Source organism: Lygodium microphyllum, chromosome 10 (genome assembly GCF_053477565.2).
Source record: "Lygodium microphyllum isolate KBCC chromosome 10, Lygodium_microphyllum_v1.1.10, whole genome shotgun sequence".
Taxonomy (NCBI): Eukaryota; Viridiplantae; Streptophyta; class Polypodiopsida; order Schizaeales; family Lygodiaceae; genus Lygodium; species Lygodium microphyllum.
In genome coordinates, this window is record NC_141144.1 from 1534269 (window position 1) to 1559749 (window position 25481).

Below are 25481 nucleotides of genomic sequence, written 5' to 3' on the forward strand. Positions count from 1 at the left end.
ACGAGCCAGAGAACTTTAGAGCAGACAACGACGTTGGGAGAGAGAGAGAACTCTAGCATACGAGATAAGGGAAAGGGTGTTGACCAAGGCCAGGACGACCTGGCTGAGGTAAGAATGGAGCTTGCACGATTGCAAGAACAAATAAGGAAGCCTATGCGGACTCACGTGCAGTGTATACACTGTGGTGGAAACCACCTCCTAGCCGAGTGTCAAGAACCTAGATCTAGGCCGTGTTCAAACTGTGGTAGGTTCGGCCATGACGCGTTGCACTGCAGATTGCCCAGGAGGTTCCCATATGCACAGCAATACAACCCTCCAACTTGGGCAACAAGCCATCTAACTTCTTTGGCAGGGGAGCCCAGCTGGCACTTCTAGCACCAAATGACGCAAGACCGGCCATCCCTAGGCTAGAGATGAACCCAATAGGCATACCCAGACCGCTAGGACCCTACATAACCCAACCACTGAGTGACGCTCCTGTTCACTATGTGGAAGAACCTAGTGAAGAAGAAAGCTACGTGAACCCATACATCTCGTATGACGAGGAAGGCAATCCAGTCCTGATGGACTATCGACCGGTACCAGCGACGGCGCTGGGTAGAGGAAGAGGTAGAGGCTTTAGAGGACCAAGCCAAGATCCAATCTCATGTTGGACTTGTGGTCATCCAGGCCATATTTCATCATGCTGCCCGAAGAGGGAACAGGCAAACGAGGACAGGGCTGACCTTCGATGCGTCGAGTGTGGGATCACACACTTGTTTCCAAACTGCCCTAGACGGAAACCATCAGCCAGTTCTGCCAACGTGCCCTCCGTGCCCTTGGGAATATTTGGTGTGGAGACCTTTGGGGGGGAGGATATGCCCATCCCACTGCATGTCATGACGCGAGCACAAACAAAATGAACAGGCATCTCGTTGCTTGAGCCAAGTAACCTAGATGCAGCCTCGTTGGGGAAGAAAAGCCAAAGGAGAAGGAGAAAGAGAACAAACGCAAGGATTACCCTTAAGACTGAGGAAGCTACAACCTTAGTGGCAAGAAAGGGGGTCACTGATGCCGAGGCAAAGACCTCAGCTCCTAAGACGGCAGAACTAGGGAGTGCCAAGGTAGGGGAATACCCCCATCCCAGACGGCAACTAAAGGCTATAGCCAAAGTTAAGGAGTGGGTCAAGGACGCCCAAGAACACCTTAAAGATGTAGAACCCATACTGGAGGATCAAATGGAAGACCTTTCTAGTGTGAGCACACCCGCTTCGCCATCGCGACCTCAATCGAGAAACGTGCCCACACTATGAGAGATGCCACAGAGGCAAGACCAGGGAGAAGCTTGTTGTTAACAGGCTAACCAGGACATATGGCCAAAGAATGGTGACCAAGGAGGAAGCCAACTACCCAACAACCTCCTCACCACCTTAGTAACCACCCCAATGACTGTGAGCCTGGGAGATTTTCTTAGGCAGCACCCTCCATTATGGCAAGAATTAAGGCACTGGGTGGAGGAAAAGGGGGAGCATGCTGCCACTGACTTGCAAGAGTAAGACGCAGTCACGCAAATTCCAAACCTAACGTTGCACTCAGCTCCAAGGTCACTGCACATCAATGCTTTCTAGGAAGGCACGGAGATGCATGTAGTCCTACCTATCTTGGCCTTGGGATGCAACATGAAAAGGAATTGTAGACACCGGCGCTGGGGTCAGTGTCTTGAGCCACGCAATTCTACAGGCCTGGGGAAACCCACCTGTGAAAGCTGCTAGGTTTAATGTTACATTGGCCAACGGAATGAAGGTCAGACCATTCAGGGTCTTAAAAAACTGGCCAGTGAAGGTCGCAGGAGTGCAGTTTTCTGTGAACTTCATTGTCATGAAGGGCGTGTCAAGATTGTGGGAGAGAAGGAAGGAGTCTCACTTGAAGCTTTCTTGCTTGCACAATGGGGGAATACACACAGAGATGGAGGCTGAAAACAGTTTTCCTCTTCTTAGTCGTGTAAGCCAAAAAGAACTCTCTTACAAAGAAATAGAAGAACCCTATATATGGGTCTCAAACCAAACTCAACTAACTAAGGTGGCATGCTAACTAAGCCACAAACTAGAGTAGATAAGGATAGCTGTCATGTAGCTATTATTCATGGGCGGTGTACCAACCGCATCTACAACTGACAAGTCGGTGACATAAATACACAACGGTCACCCTGGCGTATCACGAGTGGAGCTCGATATCTCAACACTCCCCCTCGAGCTCAATCCCAATTCCTGCACACCAAGCAGGTCTCTGAACTTGCGCAGCTTCTCTGCGCCCAATGCCTTCGTGAATATGTCAGCTACCTGATCCTCTGTGCTGACATAAACTAGATCAATAAGACCTAGTAAAACCCTCTCCCGCACATAGTGATAATGCACCTCAATGTGCTTTGTTCTAGCATGATAGACTAGGTTATTTGCCAAGTGTATACTACTCATGTTGTCACAATAAATGACAACTGGCCCATCTGTAGGCTGATGCATATCATAAAGTAGCTTATGCAACCAAGCTACCTCACATGCAGCCATTGCTGCACCCTTGTACTCAGCCTTTGTGCTGGACAAGGCAACTGTAGGCTGTTTCTTGCTACTCCAAGTGACTGCAGCACTCCCAAAAGAGAACACATATACACTGGTAGATCGTCTATCAGAAATGCTACTAGCCCAATCAGCATCAGTGTATCCATGCAACTGTATCTGAACCCTAGTCTCATAAAATAGTCCATACTGCAATGTGGACTTCACATACCTGAGTATGCATCTAGCCGCATCCAAATGCGGTTTCCTTGGAGCCTGCATAAACTGACTTACCAATCCAACAACATAGCTCAAATCTGGCCTGGTAATAGTCATATAAATCAAGCTTCCTACTATACGTCTGTACATAGTAGGGTCTTCCAGAAGCTCACCTGCATCTGCGCTCAGCTTCACATTCTGCTCCAAAGGAACTGAAATAGGTTTATAGCTTGTCATCCCATATTTGGATAGCATGTCCAATCCATCTGCCTCTGCAAGAGCTGTATCCCACTTGGTGATCTAATCACCTCAATGCCCAAGAAATAACGCAGCTCTCCCAAATCCTTCATTTCAAACTTCTGCTTCAATAGCATTTTCACATGAAGGATATCTTCATCACTGTCACCTGTCATAATCAAATCATCAACATAAATGACAAGTAGCATAATACCTTTCTCTATTTTTCTCACATAAAGTGAGAAATCTGCCTTGGAAATTTGAAAGCCAATAGTGACAAGATACTGTCCTATCTTGTCAGACCATGCTCTAGGTGCTTGCTTCAAGCCATACAAGGCTTTCTTCAACCTGCAAACAAACTCAGGATGAATAGCATGCACATAACCTAGTGGCTGCTCCATATAGACCTCTTCTTGCAAATCACCATGCAAGAAGGCATTCTTTACATCCATCTGATGTAAAGACCATCCCTTTGATGCAGCCATAGCAATGACTGCTCTTACGGTTGCCATCCTTGCAACCGGATTGAATGTTTCTTCATAGTCAATGCCATATGTTTGTGCATACCCCTTGACTACTAATCTTGCCTTGTATCTGTTCACAGAACCATCTGCATTGTGCTTCACCTTATAAACCCACTTACAGCCAATTGCATTCTTACCTTTAGGCAAAGGTATCAATTTCCATGTAGCATTTGCTTCCAAGGCATGCATTTCTTCATCCATGGCTTTCTCCTATTTTTCTTTTCCCATGGCTTGCTCAAAAGAAGTGGGTTCTGGTTCCTGTATCAGTTTGACCATATATGCATAGTGAATGGCTGTAAATCCATCATATTTCAGCCTATCCACTAGATACCTAGCTCTCGTAGACCTGAGCAAAATAGGTTCACTCCCAAGTGCTCTCAAAACATCCCTAGTCTTCCTTACTCCAGGTGTAACAATAGAAGGAATACCCAACTCATCATCAATGCTCTGTTTTGAGCCACTGGATTCACCATCCACATAAGAGTGACCTGCATTCACATCAAACATGGGCTGATCAACCTTCTCTTTTCCTTTTCGTGATACCTGCATACCACTATCTGCATTGCTTTGAGAAGATTCTCCTGATCTCAATCTGCCTGTCCATGGCGAAGAATGTGAACCATTGCTAGAGGATGCTCCATGTCCAGCATTACCATTTTGTGCATCTACATCATCAGTCACATTTACTGGTTTATACCAGCTACTCATCTCATCAAAAACAACATCTCTGCTCACTGTAAACTTACGAGTAGAAGGGTTATAGCATCTATACCCTTTTTGCTGCAAAGAGTAACCAATAAAGATGCACTTCTTAGCTTTTGGATCCAACTTGGATCTCAACTCATCTGGCACATGTACATAGGCAATGCAACCAAAAATTTTCAAATGAGAAATATCTGGTTTTCTACCAGTATACCTCTTCTCTGGAGTCATCCCATGTATTGCTGCAGTGGGAGTCCTGTTCATTATGTAGACTGCTGTAGCAACTGCTTCAGCCCAATAAAAATCTGGCAGGTCTTTTTCATTGAGCATGGCACGAGATACCTCTCCAATATGCCTGTTTTTCCTTTCTGCAATTCCATTTTGTTGTGGGGTATGACTGCATGAATATTGCTGCTTTATGCCATGCTCCTGCAGGAACCTTGCAAACTCATTTGAGAGGTACTCTCCCCCTCCATCTGACCTTAGGCATTTTATTTGCAGACCTGTCTCTTTTTAAGCCATAGCTTTAAGAGTTTTGAAATGCCCAAAAACTTCACTTTTCTTTTTCATAAAATACACCCAAACTTTTCCGCTATAGTCATCAATGAAAGTGACAAAATAATGACAGCCTCCAAGAGATGCAGCTTTAGTAGTCCACACATTAGAGTTGATTAATTCCAATGGCTTCTTACTCTCTAGAACATGTCTAGGAAATGGTTTCCTTGCCTGTTTTCCAAATTGACAGGCTTCACATACCTTATGCATTTCTACAACCTTGAATTTTGGCAATCCTGCAACAATATTTTGGGCCTGCATTGATTTAAGTTGCTGTACATTAACATGACCAACGCGTTTATGCCAGATATCAATATCTGCAACTACACCGGTCCCATGTGCAAACATTGCTACACTCAATTCAGGCATGTCTGCATCCAACGTAAACATTCTGCCCTTCTTCTTTCCTTTTGCTATCAAGCGACCTTTATTTTTCATATCCTCAACAAAGCATCCATGAGGATTAAATCTGACCTGCAAGCCCTGCTCAACCATTTGACCAACAGAAACCAGATTCTTGGTGATATTCGGGACATGAAATACATCGGACAGGTATTTCTTTTTCCCATCCTGCATAGACAAAGGAATTTTTCCAATCTGCACAATAGGATGTGTAGTATCATCACTAATCTCCACAAATACTGGTTTTTCCATTTTCCTTGCATCCTCCATCCATTCTGCATGACCTGTCATGTGGTTTGATGCACCTGAGTCAACATACCACACATCGTTGCTTTCTTCTGCACTTGTCACAGAATTGTTCATGTGCTGCACCATAAACAAATGCTCATTTCTGTCATCACCCTGTCTACTAGAAGATGCATAATTCCCTTGTTGCAATTTCCCATTCATGATGTCACTTTGCTTTTTATAGCAGTCTTTAGCCATATGACCCATTTTACCACAGTAGTAGCATTCAACATTGCTGTTTGCATTTTGGCCTCTTTGCCATCCACCACGACCTCTTTGGCTCCCCCTGCCTCTAGAGTTAGCATCTACTCCAGATGAATCATTGATCCAATAGTTGCTTCATTTGTTTTTTTAATTGACTCGCTTGGGCAATGGACAACTTGTAGGGTCTTTTTGCAACAAGTTCAACTCCCCAAATTAATTTAATTTTGTGATCTACTTCACATGTAGAGGGTAACATGTTTAGGTTAAAATATGAGCATATTCGCTAAGCTATGAAGATTCTTCTAGGTTCATGGGTCGTTTCACTTTATTTAGCTTGATTAGATATATGGATATTCCTTTTCTTAGTTCCTTGATTAAATAATTAATATTAGTTAATTATACTCTAATATTTTCTCTTTTTCCATAGGCTTGGACTAAGGTTCCTTGGAGGCCATCAAAAATAATCTTTTCTTTCCAATATCTAGTTGATAGTCATAGGTTCCTAAGGACATAAATTGGTTATTTTCCCTTGTGTTTCTAACCACCTATGTTGAAAGAACTTCCTTCCCATTTGCTAGTCTGACTATTAGTTCTCCAGTGGGTTTAGGTTTCAAATATAATTTCTTTACACACCTAGAAGAGATAAAGGAATGACTGGCACCAAAATCAATGAGGATTTGAAAGGGTTCATCTTAGTGTTCTACTAGAACTTGAAGGATGGAATATTATCGTCTAGACTCATGATTGTTTATGGCTACATGGATTGTGCTTTTGTCTATTTCTTCTTTTATGGTATGGTCTTCTTCTTCTTTCCAGGTCAAGAGGTATGCACAACCACCCCTACCACCACGTCCTGCTTCTGGTCCTCAATTGTGATTGTTGAAATATTTCCTTACTTGATGGGTTATAGAGAGGATTGGCATTAGCATTGTTACAAGATAGATTTTCTTGCAGTAGAATCCCCTTTTCCTTGGTGTCTCTCTTAGAGCTCCAATTACTTCCCTATAATCTATAAGGGTGTTAGTATTGTTGTTGTTGGGTGGGTGATTCTAGCTATTGCTAGCAAGATTGAGATGTCCCTAATTTTGATGGTCCATGAATCGAGCTCTCTTGGGGTAGGGCAACCCCCGATGCAAGTTTGCTTGGAAGTTGCATTTGAGGAGTGAGTCTACCAAGGGCTAAGCTCATAATAGGGCATCCTTAAGGTCAAAGGGTTTGTGGCTTTCAACTATCCATTTAGTGGTGCATTTAGGACTTAGTAAAATCAAGCAACTCGTTGTGTCATTGTCATCTTCGGGGCATATTTTAAGGAACCTTATTCATAGAATGGGGAGCCTGAGATCTTGGTGGGGCTGAGCCACAAAAATCTCCTCCTTGAGATCACCATTCAAGAACATTGATTTAACATCCATTTTGTAAACTCACCACTTCTTATGAGCGGCGACGCAAGTAGTGTGTGAATAGTGGTTATTCTAGTAGTTAGAGAAAATTATTCTTGAAAATTAAATCCTTTAACCTATGAAAACCCCTGTGCAACTAATCTAGCTTTTACTTTTTGAAGTTGCCATAAGCCTTGTACTTTACCTTTCAGACTCACTTGGTGCCAATAATCTTTCTCTTTTTTGGTCGAATCCACCAACTCCCAAGTATCATTCTTCATTATGTTGTCGTACTCATTGCATAGTTGCTCTCCATGCTACATTGGAAAGTGCTTCTTCCAAGTCTATTGGCTCCTTTACCTCTCTCATAATCTTAGCCATATTCCATCAAGGCCATGTTGACTATGCGAGTAGAAGTCTTTCTTTACTCCTCTATTCTTAGAGATCTCCTTAGTTCATTTGCATTTTCCTCAACTATGCTATGCATAGGATTACTGTAAGTATAGAGTTGCTTTACCCATCATTGCAATGGTTTTTTCAATATGGTGTGATTGTAGTTTGATGAACTTTTTCTTCATCATATGAAGATGATGATTCCTCCTCCTCGAGGCTATGAATAGCTCTTTGGATAGGTTTGTAGTGGACTACTTCTTGGATGGATGAAAAAGGTTGAAGAACTTATATTCTCTCCATCCATTGTATTTGGTTGCTTCTTGAATACCATATCACGGCTCGCAATGATCTTCTTTACCTCTTAATCATACAATTTGTAAGCCTTTTTCACATCACTATAACCCAAGAAGATACATTTTATACTTTTTGGATTTAACTTATTTTTCTTATCCTTTAGAACATGTGCATAACATTCACATCCAAAAGCTCTAAAATGTGAGATAGATGGTTTCTTACCACAATAGGCCTCACGAGGAGTTTTTCCCTTTAGGTCATGTGTAACTTATATTGAGAATGTAGATTGCAATATTAACAGCTTTCTGCCCAAAGCTAGTTAGGCAATCCCTTGCCCTTAAGCATGTACCTTGCCATTTCCCAATGGTGCATTTTTGGCATTCAACAACACCATTATGTTGACATGTATGAGATGTTGTCAATTGATCCTTAATCCCTTTGCTCTTGCAAAAGTCTTTAAATTTTTTTGAGTTGAACTCCCCACCAGTATCTATTCTAAACTTCTTTACACTTTGTCTTGTTTCATTCTCAACAAGCTTCAGCCATTATTTAAAATTACCAAAATCTTAAGCCTTATCACGAACGAAGTACACCCACATCTTCCTAATGTAGTCTTCAATGATCAACATATAATATGAAAATCCTCCCAAGCCTTGTGTAAACATTTTACCGCACAAGTTAGCATGCACAAGCTCTAGAGGAGCCTTTGCTCTATTGATGCTTTCTTTGTTGCTTGTCCAACATACAAACTTCGCATGGTTCCTTCATTTTAGTTTCTACAGGAGAGGTAGATAAGCAGTCATACCTTGCTTATGCATCTCCTTTAATACCACAAAATCAATATGACTAAATCTTTTCTACCAAAGTTTACTTGTGTCCACACCCATGTTAGTTGTAAGAGTACTTACTTCATACATGTTTTTTTCTTATTTCTCCTTTGCTAACAATTTTGCTAGTGTTGTTGATAATTTTTGCACATATCTTAGTAAACCTCACCTCTCATGGACCAATAGCAATTATAGAAGCAAATGGTAGCAGATTTCTCTTAATATCTAGAACATACCACAAATTTGAAAGATTTTTGAGTTCATCAATTGTAGTAATAAATAAAATAGTACATGTACCCCCAATAGGGAATTTTATATTATTCCCAACCATCACAATGATGGGTTCTTATAAACACTTCATAGAACTATATAGACCTTTCTTGTTGGGGAGACATCACCACCCAATACCCATGAGTCAATGGTAGATATTTTTGACATTGAGAAATACACTTTCTCAATGGCCACCATGAATAAATCAAACTCTTTTCCACTCATATTGGTTGTCTCCTTCCTTTAGTCTTCATGGTTTCATTCTTTCCATCTACCTTCTTGACATGAAAATCTGCAATTATATGTCCTTTCTTCTTGTAGTGAAAGCACTCTCCTTAAAACTTTTTCTCACCACCCTTCTTTTTGTCCGTGTTGGTAGAGGAACTCTAATTGGGTGAAGGATAGATGATAGACAAAAAGCTAAAGGGTAGCTAGAAGAACTCTAATTGGGTGAAAGATAGATTGATTATGGCTTTATAGGTGTCTCCTTTTCATAGACTACAAAGGTAGTCTGGTCGGTATCTCCAACCATATTATGGACCTTCCCTAGTGTGCTAAGGAGTGTTTTATTTACCATCGGGTGGGGAGGTTTCCCAAACCCTCGTTAAGAGGACTATTGGACCTTGGGAGATCCCCTAGCAACCAAGGACCGCTTTTGTGGCCTCTGAAGCCCAAAATAGAGATCTTGGATAGTTTCCACAACCTGCAACTTGATGTATTTTGCCTTGAGTTGCTACCGGCATAACTACTCTATCTAACCCAGAGACTAGATCCAGAAAGGTCACCTTTTCTCCATTTAATCACATAGACCTCATCTAACATACAAGGAAGGACCCAACCAATCTCTATGTTCACAAATGGCTTCTCCTCATAATGGTGGCCTTACAACTTGGAGCACCATGGATCATTGGTGATACCTTATGAGGGTGGAGCATTGAGCATATCTAATAGTCATCACGCTCGTGGTGGTTGTGGTCACTTCCTCCAACTTGAGTATCTCCATGGTTCCACCTATTCCCTCTTAAACTACACTCAAGTTAGCTAGCCAATTATTCTCCTCCACCATTCTAGGTATTATGACTTCTATCTCTCCTTTTTGCTGTGAGATGATACCTCAGTTGAATGCATCAATGCTTCAAATTGCAAATATAAAAAGTCACTTGAAAAATGAGAAAGTTTGGCAATAGGTCCCAAAAGCTGCAACTAAGATATAATAGTATAAGGGATTAGGCCCAAAAGACCCATGTCCAATATCATGATTATTTCACATCATACAAACACAACTTTTGGTGGTTTAGTAAACATGATTTTCTATAATTTTCACACTCATATTCACATAATTATAAATGTGCAACATAGAAAGAAAAACTAGATAGTTGCTAGCTACAAAAGTGTGCCATAGTTCTACAACTACAAGATCATTGGTTTTCTCTTGCCCTCCCTTGCATGCATACTATGCGTTGTTTATATAAACTTAATCCATATTGTATGAGAATATACACAATATCACTGCCACATAACAAAATGTTGAAGGACAAAAAACAGATGGATGAAATTATACTCTTGCTTGCACTGTAATTGAAATATGAGTTTAAATAAATCCCAAGTTTGGTGTGTATACAATATTTGAAAATTGAAAGCTACTAAAGCTTTTGATAATACATTCTAATGAGAATGCCTTATTGGTGCACATGGGGCCAACTCTCAAGAGATTTTTTATATAAGTAGGTAGTGGATTCCAAACCAAAATGATAATCGAATTTACACATAGATTAGATAGTAACACTACACCATTAATAGATTAGAGTTGTTAATAAAGAAATTTCCTAGAAATTAATAAGTCTAATACTCCCATATCATAATCGTGATATGCCTAACTAAACTATTCCCTTCTAACATCGTGCATTTTCAACTTGTTTCTATTCCCTCACATATAGCCATTGACTTATGTGAACTTAATTGTCATTAGTTCACATCACTCAAAGGATCACCTAACCGTGCATGCAACTAACTGCCGAACTACGTGAGAACTAACTAAGCTACAATGTATGTGGGAAACTTAAAAGAAGAAGAAGAAAATGACATAAACAAATCTTGATGTTTTTTCTCATGTTTTTTTCTTGTTTCTTTTCTTAACAAATTAGAATGGACACTAAACAACCTAAGAATATAAAATATCTAAGTAAAAGTCATTAGACTCTCTAAAATCCTCTATGGTTCAAGGTCTATGTGAAGGAAATGTTCTCTCTCTCTACATTTTTCCACTTGATTAAAAAACACATTCCAATATTTGAGTACCACATACTATGTACACATTATAACCCCCACCCTCTCTCTCTCCCCTTGCTTCTTTGATTCATAAATCTATGGAACACCCTCATGAATATGAAGTCACTCGACACACACATTTGCCTATGATAGTCTAGTGGAAAACTTCATTTCGATATTGCTTTTGTAATCTTACTAATCTATAGAGTATAGGTATCTATGTTGAACGGCCAAAGACCAAGCCACTTTTAACCGGGTTGCCAAGCCAACTCCTATGAATTGTTGCACTAGATAGGTGATAAGTGTCACTCATTTCAATAACTCTATCTAGCCTTCCAGGTATTTATGACATTGTTTTGTCGTAGTAGTCCAACTAATATCACTCAATGCCTAAAAACTAAGAAAATCTACTCAATTCTTTTGTTTTTCTTTTCAATAAACACTTATAGGTAAGTCTCTAGATTGGACACTAGAATACTAAGCCTAAGATAACTATGGATTCCCCCCATCTTTAAAGGGCAGCTCCTCATAATTTTCTCCTACCATACTTGTGGCGGTTTATCTAAGAATTGTAATTTGCTGAGCTTTAAAAATGTTTGTTTCTAAATATATATCTTTTTTATCTACAGTTGTTCTCCATTTAAATTCCTTTTATGTCTTTCTCCACCTTTTTGTAAATTAATTCTTTTTATTTGTGATTAAAATGAAAACATTCAGAAGAAATTAATCTAACGTTCCTTAAAACCCATAAATCTTAATCTTGCTTTCAACACGCAGCCCCTCTCCATATTATGAAATCTGACATTGCTCTTTAACGTTTAAATAATTAATTCATTTTTTCAATAATAGCGTCCTTGTCTCCTCTCTTTAAACTAAATATCAAACAAGATAAAAACAATTTTCTCCCATACTCTCACATGTGCGTATATACAATTTATTTTAAATCCAATGTCCCCCCCCCTCTTTAATTAGTAAATTACTCTAGTGGCTCTCCACTTTTTATTTTCTTGAGCACCTAAGAAATATTTATATAAATAAAATGTAGAGTTTCAACGTAGATGTTGAGGCTTTCCCTCATACCATCATGTTAACAAAATGTAAATTTTGGTGTTGTTGATGAATTTTTTTAATAATTATAATTATTTCCTATTAATTATTATTTGATAAATCATAACAAATTTACCAACCTTATCAACAATTGAGAATACTCTTATATCCCCCTCATACTCATATGATAGAAATCAACGTAAAGTGTACACTCTTTCGTTTGCATAAAATCAAAAACATTGTATTTTATATGAATATTTTCTTTTAAAAATAAATTTAAGGTTTTTTTATTTCTCTAAATTTTAAAAATGTTCTCTAAACATGTAAAATTATACTCTCAGCTTCCCCGTGACATATCATATTTTTATTGATATAAAACATAAATTTCTATTAATAATGACTATAATTTTCACTCAAAATAATCATTTTTTGAATTTTTAAGCATACTAAATATTCTCTAAAAATTCTTAAAATTTTTAGTAGAGTTTTAGTAGTATAAATTTTATTAAAGAAATATTATATTAAATAAATAGTCACCCATAAATTTTATAAAAACTTATATATATAATTTTAGAGTCATTTTTAACCATTTTTATTAAAAATTAAAATCAAGCATAAATAAATACTAAAAACCATTCATAGTGAAAAAAGAGTTTAGATAAAAATTCTAGACTAAGAAAACTATAACATCACATTGCTTATTTTTGTTAAACGGAACAAGCGCTTACTTGAAAATACGCATATCGTAATCAGGCCTTTAGAAGTGCGTCCTTTGCAGTCTAGCCACAAATGTCGGTCTACCAAGACTTTCACTTAGAAATCCTCTTCAATTTCTTGTCGCAGTTTTAAGTCCCGCACTCCGCTATAATAGTTTTCCCTTGGTGCATATATGAACTAAGCCTTATGGAGAGGGTTCTACTAATTAACCTTTAAGCTTAAGGTTTAAATAAAATTGATTTTCCTTCTTCTTCTGATACAAACTGAATCGGCTGCCATGATCTCCATTGTGCTTGGATTAATGTCACTTCAGAATGAAACACTCTCGGCTTGTTACTACCATCATTCTTGGAAGAGATCAAGGTGCCCACATCATTGGAGAAGAAGCAAACTAGTGAGAAATGGAGCAGGGATTTCTAGAGCAATAATTGAAATAAAAATGGCAATGGCAATGCTCAAACTTTCTTTCCTATTCCAATTGATGACATTGATGAATCTCTTTTGCTCACTCTCTACCATGCATTTTACCTATTGATGGTGCCTCCATGCCTCTCCCCTTGCGGCCTTCTTTGCCCTGGTTGCTCTGCTAGCGCCATGTCCTCCTCCACTTTGTGCTTGTCCTCAACAGGCTTCCCACAGTAGATGGTGAAGATAGACTTCTTCTTACTCCTCGGTCCACCTCCTCCCCCTGCAGCCAAGAAGATTGTGCCCTCATGCCTCTTCCCATTGTGTCCAAAATCCTGACGTCCTCTCCCATCACGTTTCCAATTGCCTCATTTTTCTCTTAATAAAATAAAATAAAATAAAGCTCCTTATATGCCTCAACCCTTTATCTCACCAATATTCCGAATAACCCTCCCAAAACTATACCCTTTTTAACATTAAAATCCCTCGCTTATCTCCTAATTTTTATGAGATATATCCCATGGATGCTCCTACTAAAATTTTGGTGCGTCACAGACATCCCCCCCCCCTTTGGCAAACTCTGCAGAAGATGAAGATGACCATCCTTGTTTAGACTTATGTACCCATGGTGGAAGAGGAAATCCAGGACTACAAGGGCAAAGCTAGGCTTATATAGACTGTTGGTATTTAAAGAATCTTTTCAATTTCATGTATCGGCATCAATATAAAACTCTCTACTTCTCCATCTATTTTGCAAGGCTTAAAATCTAGATTGCAACTATCCCATACAAATCCACCTTCCTATATTCTACAATTTCCCATTAACTCTAAGATTCTCTCAAACACGACATCCAAAATTCAAACTATTATTGCTCTTATCTACCCCAATTACCTTACAACATCTTACACTTGTTAGGTGCGGAAGTCCAAAGCGTAATTATCAACCTAGCCAATTGTCTTTTCTTCAATATCAGTGATTGGTGGTAGATATAAAATGACTGAGAGGACCAAGGCTTTCCCCAATACTCCTAAGATTTTATCATTGAATCTACCTATATCATTAGGGTCATCGTACTATCCTTCCTTCCTTGCTAGACTACCAAGACTATCCTCCAAAGACAAGAACTACGAACACGACATCTGCATTAAATTAATGTAAAAATATGGTAAAAGTATCTTAGATGTATACAATTGTGGTAAAATTTTTGGCAATTATTGTCATGTTTCTAGGTGTTGTTATATGTTTCAAGTCCTAGAGAGTAGTGCATTAAGCTCTGGCATAAGCACCCCCTAGCTACATCTATATGTGCCATACCACATCTTACTCTTCTCTTTGAGTTTTGAAACACATTAGCTTTCTACATACACTCGTGCACACAATATGCTTTTTTTATCAAATGCATGTACTCATATGTATGCTTAGACACACCTTACAAACACATAGCCAAGAATACCAGCATTGATAAAGGAAAATGGGTGTTGTTATAGAATGATGAATGTATATAAGCAATAAAATACACTGTGACCAAACATAGCAATCGCTATCTATATTAAATAAATAATCAATGAATCAAATAAGAAAAAAACAAAAAATTTATAAAAACTTACAATGTACTATGGCTTTATACAATTACTTGATAGACAAAAAGTAGAAGAACTAGAATGAACTAATCACTAAATCAAATATCTCAAAAGGAAAAGTATTGCAAATAATAGAACATCACAATGTATATCAATAAGGGACAAAGTAAATGCTAACTCAAAAATCAAAATTTACAAATCTTGGAACATAAATACCTATTATCTTACATAAAAGTTGGAATAACATTAGGGAATGTCAGAGAGAGAACTAGAGAGAGAGAAAGAGGAGAGAGAAGACTGTAGAAGAGAGAGAAATACTACAGGAAGAGAGAGAAAGAGAGTGACGAGGAGAGAGAAATACTAGATTTGGAGAGAGAAAGAAAGGAAAGATAGAGAAGCCATGGAAGCTGTGAGCAAGATGGGAGAGAAGGATAGTAATTGTATTAATGTGTCAAAAGATGTGAAAAATTACATGTCCTCTCCTTTTATACCAATGTCAGTGTGACATGGCATAATATCAATATTATTTTTTACACTAAATACTTATTCCCAGCTTCTTACAATCCATCCCTTCCCAAAAGTTTTTATCCTCAAAAACAAACTTGAAAGACTAGAAAAGGATGGATAGAATAGAGTACTACTCTGTTTTTACAGCTTTACAAATGGAAAAATGAATAAAGAATGACCAATATACGGACTAAAATTGAAGAACAAGAGTAGGCCTCAGCTATATACATGATCTGGAATACTTCAAAAGTATATAGAACCACAAAATCTTCAACAGATAATCTAAATGAAGTAGACATCTTGCTGTGTAAACAGACCCTGCTGGACCAAATCTGCCATCACTTTTAGTAGAAGAGTCCAAATGAGGCGTGCCATATATCAAAATGGAACTCTTGAAGAGTACTTTAAGCCCATGTAGATATCTTAATTCTGAAAATTAGGCACAATAAAAATTGTTCTAAGACAGTGTGATGTCCTGATCCTGTCTGCACCATAACTAGCTCCATAATCAATAGGCTTCAGCCAGTAATGTATCCCTTAAGAAAGGAAACTCGTCCGATATAGAATCAGGCCTCCAAGAAGCTTCCTCAGGTGGTAAACCTCTCCATTTGATCAAATATTCCATGATAAAACAAGATCGAAGCTTCTTCTCATGCTGACCTATAACAGCCTCTCGGATGTACTGAATAAGACCTTCTTCATCAATAGGTGGCAGCTCATCAATTATATCCACTGGATCACCATAAAAAGGTTTGAGCTGACTAACATGAAACACATTGTGAATCTTTGTGGAAGAGGGAAGCTCTAATCTGTATGCCAAGTCTCCAATGCGCTTAAGGATCCGGTAGGGGCCATAAAACCTGTGAGCAAGCTTATTACTAGATCCATCTTTTAATATAGAGTACCTAGACTTGGGCACCTTCAGTAAGACCAACTCTCCTTCTTGGAACTCTAAAGGCCACCTCTTCTCATCAGCATACATCTTCATTTGGTCTTGAGCTTTCCTAAGATTCATCTTGCATTGTTGAAGTAGGGTTTGCATTCTTTCTAACTCTTCCTTCCCATGAGGATTGATCCTTTCATTAAAGATGATTGTGGGTAAGGGCACCTTGTAACCATACAGAGCCTCAAAGGGTGAAACTCCAATACTAGTGTGGATAGAGTTGTTATAAGCAAACTCAGCCAAGTGTAACCAAGAATCCCATGAAGTTTGGACATCATAGCAGAAATGGCGAAGATAAGTCTCCAACCATTTATTAACTCTTTCTGTCTATCCATCAGTTTGTGGATGATAGGTCGTAGATGGAGCCAATTTAGTGTCCATAGATGTAAATACCGCCCGCCAAAAGTTACTCATAAACTTTGAGTCTCTATTACCTATGGTAATCCATGTAGTCTAAAAATTTGCTCCATAAATTGATTGGCCATCTAAGAAGCAGTAAACTAGATCTTGGTTGGAATAATATGGGCTGCCTTGGTGAGTCTATCTACCACCACATATATACTATTCCATCTCTTCTTGGTAGTAGGCAAGCCAGTAATGAAATCCATAGTAATATGAGTCCATTTACCTATAGGAATAGGTAATGGCTGTAACAAACCTCCTGGCTTATGGGTCTTGTCCTTATTCTGCTGACAAGGCATACACTTCATTACAAAGTCCTTGGCATCTTTCCACAGTCCTTTCCAATCGGAACTTTTGTTGATCCTGTCATAGGTCTTGAAAACTCCTAAATGTCCAGCTAAAGGCGAAGAATGTAGTTCCTCCATAATTTTCTGTGTAAAAGAAGAGGTAGAAGGAATGACAATCTTGCCTTTCAACCAAATAAGGCCATTTTTGAACTAATAATGCGAGTTTTCTTCCATAAGACCTTGCTATAATTTTTGAAAAATATGGCTGAATTCTTCATCCAAAAGATAAGCCTCTTGTAGTTCTTCAATCCAATCACTATGCAATTCAGTCATAGCTGAAACTTTGCAAGCCCACATACGAGAAAGAGAATCAGCCACTATATTGTCTTTGCCCCTCGTATGAGTGATGTCAAAATCATAATTCTATAGTGTAGCTACCCACCAACACTACTTAGGAGTAAGATTGGACTGAGTAAGGAAATACTTAAGAACCCTATGATCAATGTGTACTCTGAAATCGGCCTGCCATACAAGTAATGGTGCCATTTCTTAATTGCATGCAAGATAGCCAACATCTCTTGGTCATAAACATTCATGGCCATTTCTTTATCTGTAAGCTTACGGCTCTCAAATCCATGCTCCTGTAACAAAATAGCCCCAATGCCATGGCCACTAGCATCACATTGTATGGTAAATTCTTTGGAGAAGTCTAGGCATACTAAGATAGGAGCAGAGGTAAGGAGTCCCTTTAACTAGTTGAAGCTACTATCTGCAAGAGCATCCCAAAAGAAAGCCTCCTTCTTCAACCTGTCAGTCAAAGGAGCTGCAATAGCCACATAATGCTTGATGAATCGGCGATAGAATGAAGATAAACCAAGGAATCCTCTAAGAGAGGTAGTAGTAGTGGGTGTTAGCCAATCTTTTATACACTGCACCTTCTTGGGATCAGCCTGTATTCCTTTTTCATTGACAATATGTCCCAAGTATTCCACTTTAATTCCTAAAAGAATATTTCTTCTCCTTAGCAAAAAGCCCATGATGTCTCCATACATCAATAACCCTCCTCATATGTGCCAAGTGATCCTGTAGATCAGAATGTCATCAAAGAACACCAAGACAAACTGAAAGAGGAAAGGTTGTAAAATCTTATTCATCAGGCTCTGGAAGGTAGCTGGAGTATTTGTAAGCCCAAATGGCATCACTAAGAAATGATAGAGCCCTCAATCAGTCCTGAAAGCAATCTTGACTTCATCACCCTCTCGCATGCGAATCTGATGATACCCCGACCTCAAAATAATCTTCGTAAAGAATCGAGCCTCCTTGAGCTCATCAATCAAATCATCAATCCTGGGTATTGGATACCTCTTCTTCAGTGTGATCCTATTAAGATCCCTATAGTCAATGCACATTCTAAAATATCCATATTTCTTTTTTACTAACAGAACTGAAGATGCATAAGGTGAAGAACTTGGTTCAATGAATCCCATTTCAAGAAGTTCCTTGATTTGCTTGGCTACTTCCTCTTATTCACACTTAGATAATCTATAAGGTGGCTTATTGATTGTCTTTGAGTTGGGATCCAAATCAATAGGGTGATCTACTGCTCTCTTGGGAGGCAATGAAATAGGCACCTCAAACAAATCCCTATACTCCTCAAGAAGACCCATCAAGGCTACATGGTTTGTTGAATTATTGGGCTGATCTTGCATCTCTTTATTCAAATGCAAAACAAATATTTGTGAGCACCTCTTGTACTCCCTTTTGAGTTGTTGAATGATAATAAGCTAAAAACTTGATCTACTAGGAATTCCCTATAAATGGATGAGCTGTACATTGAAGATAAACTCCATATACAACTGTGAGAAATCCATAGTGATCATGCCTAATGTCATCAACCAATCACAACTGAGTACGATGTCTATAGGCCCCATTTCCAAAGTAATCATGTTTACTTTTGCTTCAAAATTTTCAGCCAACTATAAAGAAACGTGTGGGCATATCTGTGTGTTGATTTCTTCTTCATCATTGGCCACTTGAACTCTAATGGGCTGTTGTAAATCTGTGGGAATACAATTCAGCTTGTCCATGATGGACTTATTCACAAAACTATGGGTACTGCCACTGTCTATCAGAATAAACACTGCCTTTCCATGAATGTTACCCTTCATACGGAGTGTATTAGGGCTCTTAGATCCTATCCAAGCATCCATGGAAATAGAACAATTAGTGGCAGCAAGTGTGCCATTACAAATCCCACCTGGATCAAAAGGAAAGGAGTCAGCTAGATCATAGAAATACTCTTGCCCAACTTCTTCCTCAAGATCTTCAGTTTCAGCATTGAGTGCAATTGTAGTGGCTTCATTCATCTCATCTTCAAGATCCTCAAAGACTAACATACTTTGAAGCTTGGGTTTGACATTTTTATATACACACTTTGAGGCATGATCACGCGTATACTTTTTTCCACACTTGAAACATAAGCCTTTCTCATTTCTTTCTTTGTAAAGATCCATAGGAATGGACTTAGGATTCATGTTGGTTGAATTGGATTTAGGCTTGTTGTCCCCTTATTTGAAGTCAACTCTAGGACTGTTTACTATCCTGAAATTGCTTTGAGGTCTAGAAGCATTGAATGGTGGAAAAGTTGGCACCCTTCAGCTCCCATTTGGCACATGATTGCTGCCATAAGTGTTAACAACTTGCCCTTGTTTAAAAACAGTCCTTGGTTGTCCAAGACCAAGCTAAAATGAAGATTCTCTTCTATATTTTCTTCCATAGCGCTGCGCAAGCTCAATAGCCTTAAAGAGGGAAGTAGGGCATTGTGCCACGACATCAGTTGATAAAGATGGCTCTAAACCATACATGTACTTGTGGATCTTAGCCTTATCACTAATGCTTTCTACATACATGGTTAGGTTGAGAAATTGGTTAGTGTACTCTCTTACACTTAGGCCTCTTTGTTCCAAACCATATCATGTCCGTGCCAATTTCTATTTTTCAAGAGGAAAGACAAATACTTCAGCCATAAGTGCCTTGAAAACTTCCCAATTCTCTACAAGTATGTTTTCCTTTTTGATATACCTCCACCATGTATGGGCAAATCTCTCCAAATGCAAAGAAGCAAAATGAATCTTCATGTCATCAGTTTTAGGAAATATGTCAAAATAGGATTCCATCTTAGAGGTCCACTCCTCTAATCAGATGGTGAAGATGACTGACCATTAAATTTGGCTAAAACAATCTTGTCATTTAGCTCTCTTTCATGGAATGGTTGCTATCCCAAAATAGACTGATCATGAGTATCATGCATTGAACCTCCAAATTAAGATGTAAATATCCCAATAGGTGGCTGAGAACCACTATGCAATCTTCCTGTTGGTAGAGGACCCCTAGAAAGTTGAGTATTTAGCCCAAAAGCTTGAGAGTTAGCTCCATTCAAACTGCCCAAATAGTCATCATGCCTTTGTGAAGCCTCACCTACTTCATATTGGCTATTTGGGATGCCTCCTCTTCTTCCAATAATCCCATGACCATGACCATTTTGGTTAGATGACTGAAGTGGGACTAAAGGCTCACTATTCGAATAGGCTTTCTCCTTAGCTTCTTTAGATCCCATTTGCATCTGCATCCATTGGGAGAATTAAGCCATAATTTGAGCATTAGATTCCACCAACTTGTCAATAGAAGCCTTTTTTTGAGTCGTTGAATCCACTAACTTCTCAGTGGAAGACTTCATTTGATCAATAGACAAAACCATTTGCTCCATTCTTGATAATAGTGCCTCATGACGTTCTCTATGTCTATGTTCATGTACGCACAAGGTATCATTGAGTATACTGATTTCCCCTTATTGTTGAGGCTCTTCAGGGCTCTCTTGAGGTACATTATCTAACATGGAATCTCTAATTTGATGAGCATAATCATCCTGAACCTTATTTTTACCCTTATGCCTTGCCATAATAGTGCAGTCCTACAGTACCCCTGACAAAGACATGGCTATAAATTTTGCTACGGAACTCCGATTTCAAAAAATTTTAGTTCAAATCGAAGCCAAGAATGCCCTCTTTGAGATGAGCTATAGCACACTATAATATATTTAGGACAGAAAATTCTAAAACTCAATCTTTGAGTCTGAATTGTCCAGGCCTACATCCTGTTTTAACCTGTAAATGCCTTGTTTTAACCCTATAAGGTGAAATAGTAACCCAAAATGGTTACCAAACCCTATAGAAGGCTGAGTAAGACATGTGGGTACCCTGTAGTACCTGCACTTGTACTTTAGTAATGAAGGGTGTACCTGTAACAACCTATAAATGCCCTAGAGTGCCCTGTGAAATCCCTGTTTTACCCTATTTTGACCTTGAAGATACTTGAGCCTTTGGAAACTCTTCAATCTTCAATTCTCCACTTGTTGTACCTATGTGAGGGATAAAACGTCATGATAGGCTCCCTACACAGGCTCCGAATCACCGGGAGGTGGGCAAAGTTCCCCTTGGATCAGTTGGTTGCACCCCTTTAGGATCTTTGATAGTGAGAGAGGGTCACCTCTCTTTTGTCCCACTCTCTCCCCTGGCATCCACCTTTTTCCTAGGTGGGTATATCAACATGGCAATTGCATTCTATTCTAATCAATCATTATGAAATGCATTGCTGGAATATTCATTCAACCCTTTTCATGAGATGCAATTGAATGAAATCTGGAAAATTTGGATAGGGAAAGGATCTTACCAATGCAATTCAGTGACTCACTGATTGCTTTAGTACTTACCCTTGTACAATATATCAGCTTGGGCAAAAGAATTCAACCAAAACAAATCAAGGTTATGCATCAAACTTGGCAAATGATATCTATGATGAAGTAATGATTGAATCAATACTGAAATTCAATGGAATAGGCTGAGATTAATGAGAAATAACACTAATCTCTGATCTATTAATCAATTCGGAGAATTAATTCATCGATAATCTCTCATCAACAAGTGGAAAAGCATTAGCAAGTGGATTATTGAGAGATTTCAAAGATTAAGTGAAAGAAATACCTTGATTAAGCTTGAAGAAGATAGCATACGTCAGCTCCAATCCCATTGATGGAAGAAGTCTTCAAAATCCACCATGAATCCACCATGGAGTTTGAAATATCCACTAAATCAGTCCATACGAGCTCCAATATGCTCAAATTCATGAAGAATCAATGCCTTGAACACTTGAATATCAAATATTCAAGCCTCTTGAAGAAAAGCCCCAAAATAAACCTTCAATATGAGCTCTAATATCCTCCATGAGCTGAAATGTCTTCAAACTTGAAGTCTATTCGACTTGTACATGGTACTAGAGAAGCCTTGGAGGTCGGAGAAGTCCAAAATTTGAAGAAATTTGAGCTTCCAAGTCTGTGGCTATGGCTGCCTTGCTGTTATGTTTTAGGGTTTTGAACAAAGGAGATGAAGATTAGAGTTCCCCTCCTGCTGGAAGTTGCTGAAATAATGCCTGATGAAGTGCTTCAAAGCATGCAACCAATCGATAGGAGATGAAGAGCAGATCTCAAAGAGGATTAAAGCAGGGAATTCAACGCATTTTTTGGTGCACATTTTGGGATGTTGATTGCTCCATTTGCTGCATCAATCACTTTACTAGGGTACTCAATCTGAAGCACATGAGATGGAGGATCTTTGCCCCATGGTTTGGCTGTGAAAATTGATCAGTAGAGAGAGAACTTGGAAGATTTCTTGGAAGCCACCATTGAAGCTTCAGCCAAAAGCTTGGAAGAGAGAGAAGACAAGCTCCCTTTTGAAAAGTAATTGGAGCTTAACCTCAAGCTAAGCCTGGTTAACTCTCCTTTACCCTAGTTACCTCCAGTTTTGCATGAAATTTGATGACGACCTACCACTTTAGCCATTCTCCGCCATATCTGACCTTGGAGATCTCCAGATGTAGTCTCTTATTAGCTGTAGATGGTCTGCACCACTCCACTAGTCACTGTCTTGTACAATACTTGTTTGAAATTGATTTTGATGGAAAAAAATAGGACTGAAAATAGAGGGAAAAATGGATCAAAGACCAATGCTCTAATACCACTTGTCAGAGAGAGAAATAGGAGAGAGAATATTGTAGAAGAGAGAGAAAATTGCATGAAGAGAGAGAAAGAGAGTGACAAGGAGAGAGAAAGACTATATTTGGAGAGAGAAAGACAGGAAAGAGAGAGAAGCAATGGAAGCTGTGAGCAAGATGGGAGAGAAGGACAGTAATTGTATTAATGTATCAAAAGATGTGAAAAATTACATGTCCTCTCCTTTTATACCAATGTCAGTGTGACATGGCATAATGTCAATATTATTTTTTACACTAAATCCTTATTCCCAGCTTCTTACAGGAAATTTCCAAATTACTCAATACATAGCTACGTGTGTTGAGAAAGCTTGATAGAGAACTTATAGCTTTGTCCATAAGCCATATGTTGAGAGCAAAGACATTGACACCCTCTTATGCCAAGCATATGATTAGAAATGTGTATCAAAAGATTAGTGGGAGATTCCTATAGAAAATAATTCCCACACACAAATTATGCTTGATGATATCGAGAACTTATTCTAGGGTGGTGGATATGGTACAAACATACATTATTTTGGTTCTCGTTTTGTCAAATTGTAGAAATAGGTTGAAGAGAGGACATTGCATATCTTGTTGCACTAGCACAATGCATTGTTGATTCATATGAATTTTAAGTAATATTTGGATATTTTTAGTACTAGATAAATCACAATGCATTGTTGATTCAAATGAATTATAAATCATATTTGGATATTTTTATTACTAGAGAAAGTTTGAAATACACTACTTATTGTCATGTTTGCAATTTTTCTTCAAGATTATGATTAATTCTCAATGCTTAGTTTGAGGTTCTTTGTGGTGCATGTTAGATCTACTTTTCTTTTTTATGCCCATTTTGAGGTTCTTTTTAGTAAATTTCAAATTTTCTTTTCTTTTCCTTTTCATGCTAGCTTTTAATTCTATTATCTCTTATTGATGTTTTATATGCTGGAAAAAACTCAACTATCATGGAACATCATATGAAGAGAATATTGAACCTATTCTCGGTATTTGTCATTGCACTCAACTTCATACTTTTACTATGTAAGTATTAAGTTGGTCAAACAAACAATGTTATATGCACACACCTAAAGGTGCATAATTAAGGACTCAACCTTTCTCCATATGCTACTTCATCACATTGTGTTGCTTTCATCCTCTTCATTGAAATCTTAATGCTATTTGTGAGACAAAAAGAGATGAAGATTTCATGTTTTGCAAGGTCTTCTAGGATTAAATGGTTGCATAATGGTGAAAGTTCTTGTCTAGATGCAATAGAGGATCCTAACATGTGAATTTATGTGTGGCAAGGGTTTTATAGCATGGCATTGAGAACCCTTGGATGCTTCATCCTCATTCCAATATTTTCACAAGCAACTATCCTTAATGAGAAAGAGATTGATGTCATTCAAGTGCAAGTTTAGCCAGTTTAATTGATTGCATAGTATGCTTGATCTAATGCGTAACAACTTGAGTACAAGTACATTGAATAAGTAGTAGCTCCTACAAAAGGAAACTTGAAAAGTGCCTTTACCCTTCCATTTAGTTTATTGTTGGACTTTGGGTATTAAACTCTAAATAGATTTTGGATTTTCCCTTTGCAAAGATGCCACCATAGAATGGATAGATTTGTTTTTTGAGGCTCATATTTTGGATTTTTATATTGCATTTAAATAACTTTGAGGCCATTTTTCATATGCTTATAAGAACCTTGGTACAAATGCCTTTGCACCCATTGCTAACTAGGATGCATATGCAAAAGTACTTTACTAAAGGGAAGAAGCGTTAAGGTTGTTAGGAGTGCTTCAAACTTTTAGCTTCATGTGCAAATGTACGTATTCAAGTAATATATGAAATTTAGAGAATGAAACTTTCATGGAGTCAAAATCCTAGATAGACTCAAAAGTGGTACTTCTTGCATTACCTTATGGTTGTTGAATATGGTACTTATTACATTACCATGTGGTTGCTAAATGGTTTGTCTTGTGTTCCTTGGCTCTATTCATTTGGAATCTATAAGAACTATCCTTCCAATATTATCATTCACACTCAAACATGTGTGTGTGTGTGTGTGCATGCATGTATGTGTGTTGCATCTACATAATTGCACACATATCATGCATGCATAGGTGTTCACATGCACGCGCGCGCACGTGCGTGCACACACACACACTCTCTCTCTCTCTCTCATGTTTAGACATATAATTATGCTTGTGTACGTACATACTTACATCATACTACAAGTCATTGTTTTATACCGAAATACTTATACATCATAGTCTGACTTTTTTAAAAAATAATTTGAATTTATTATCTCTATGTATTTAGAACATGGTTTTATAATGCACAACCATTCAAAAAGACACGTGTGTGAAGGGCCACATAGGGAAAGATTAACTAAGGTTATAAAGACCT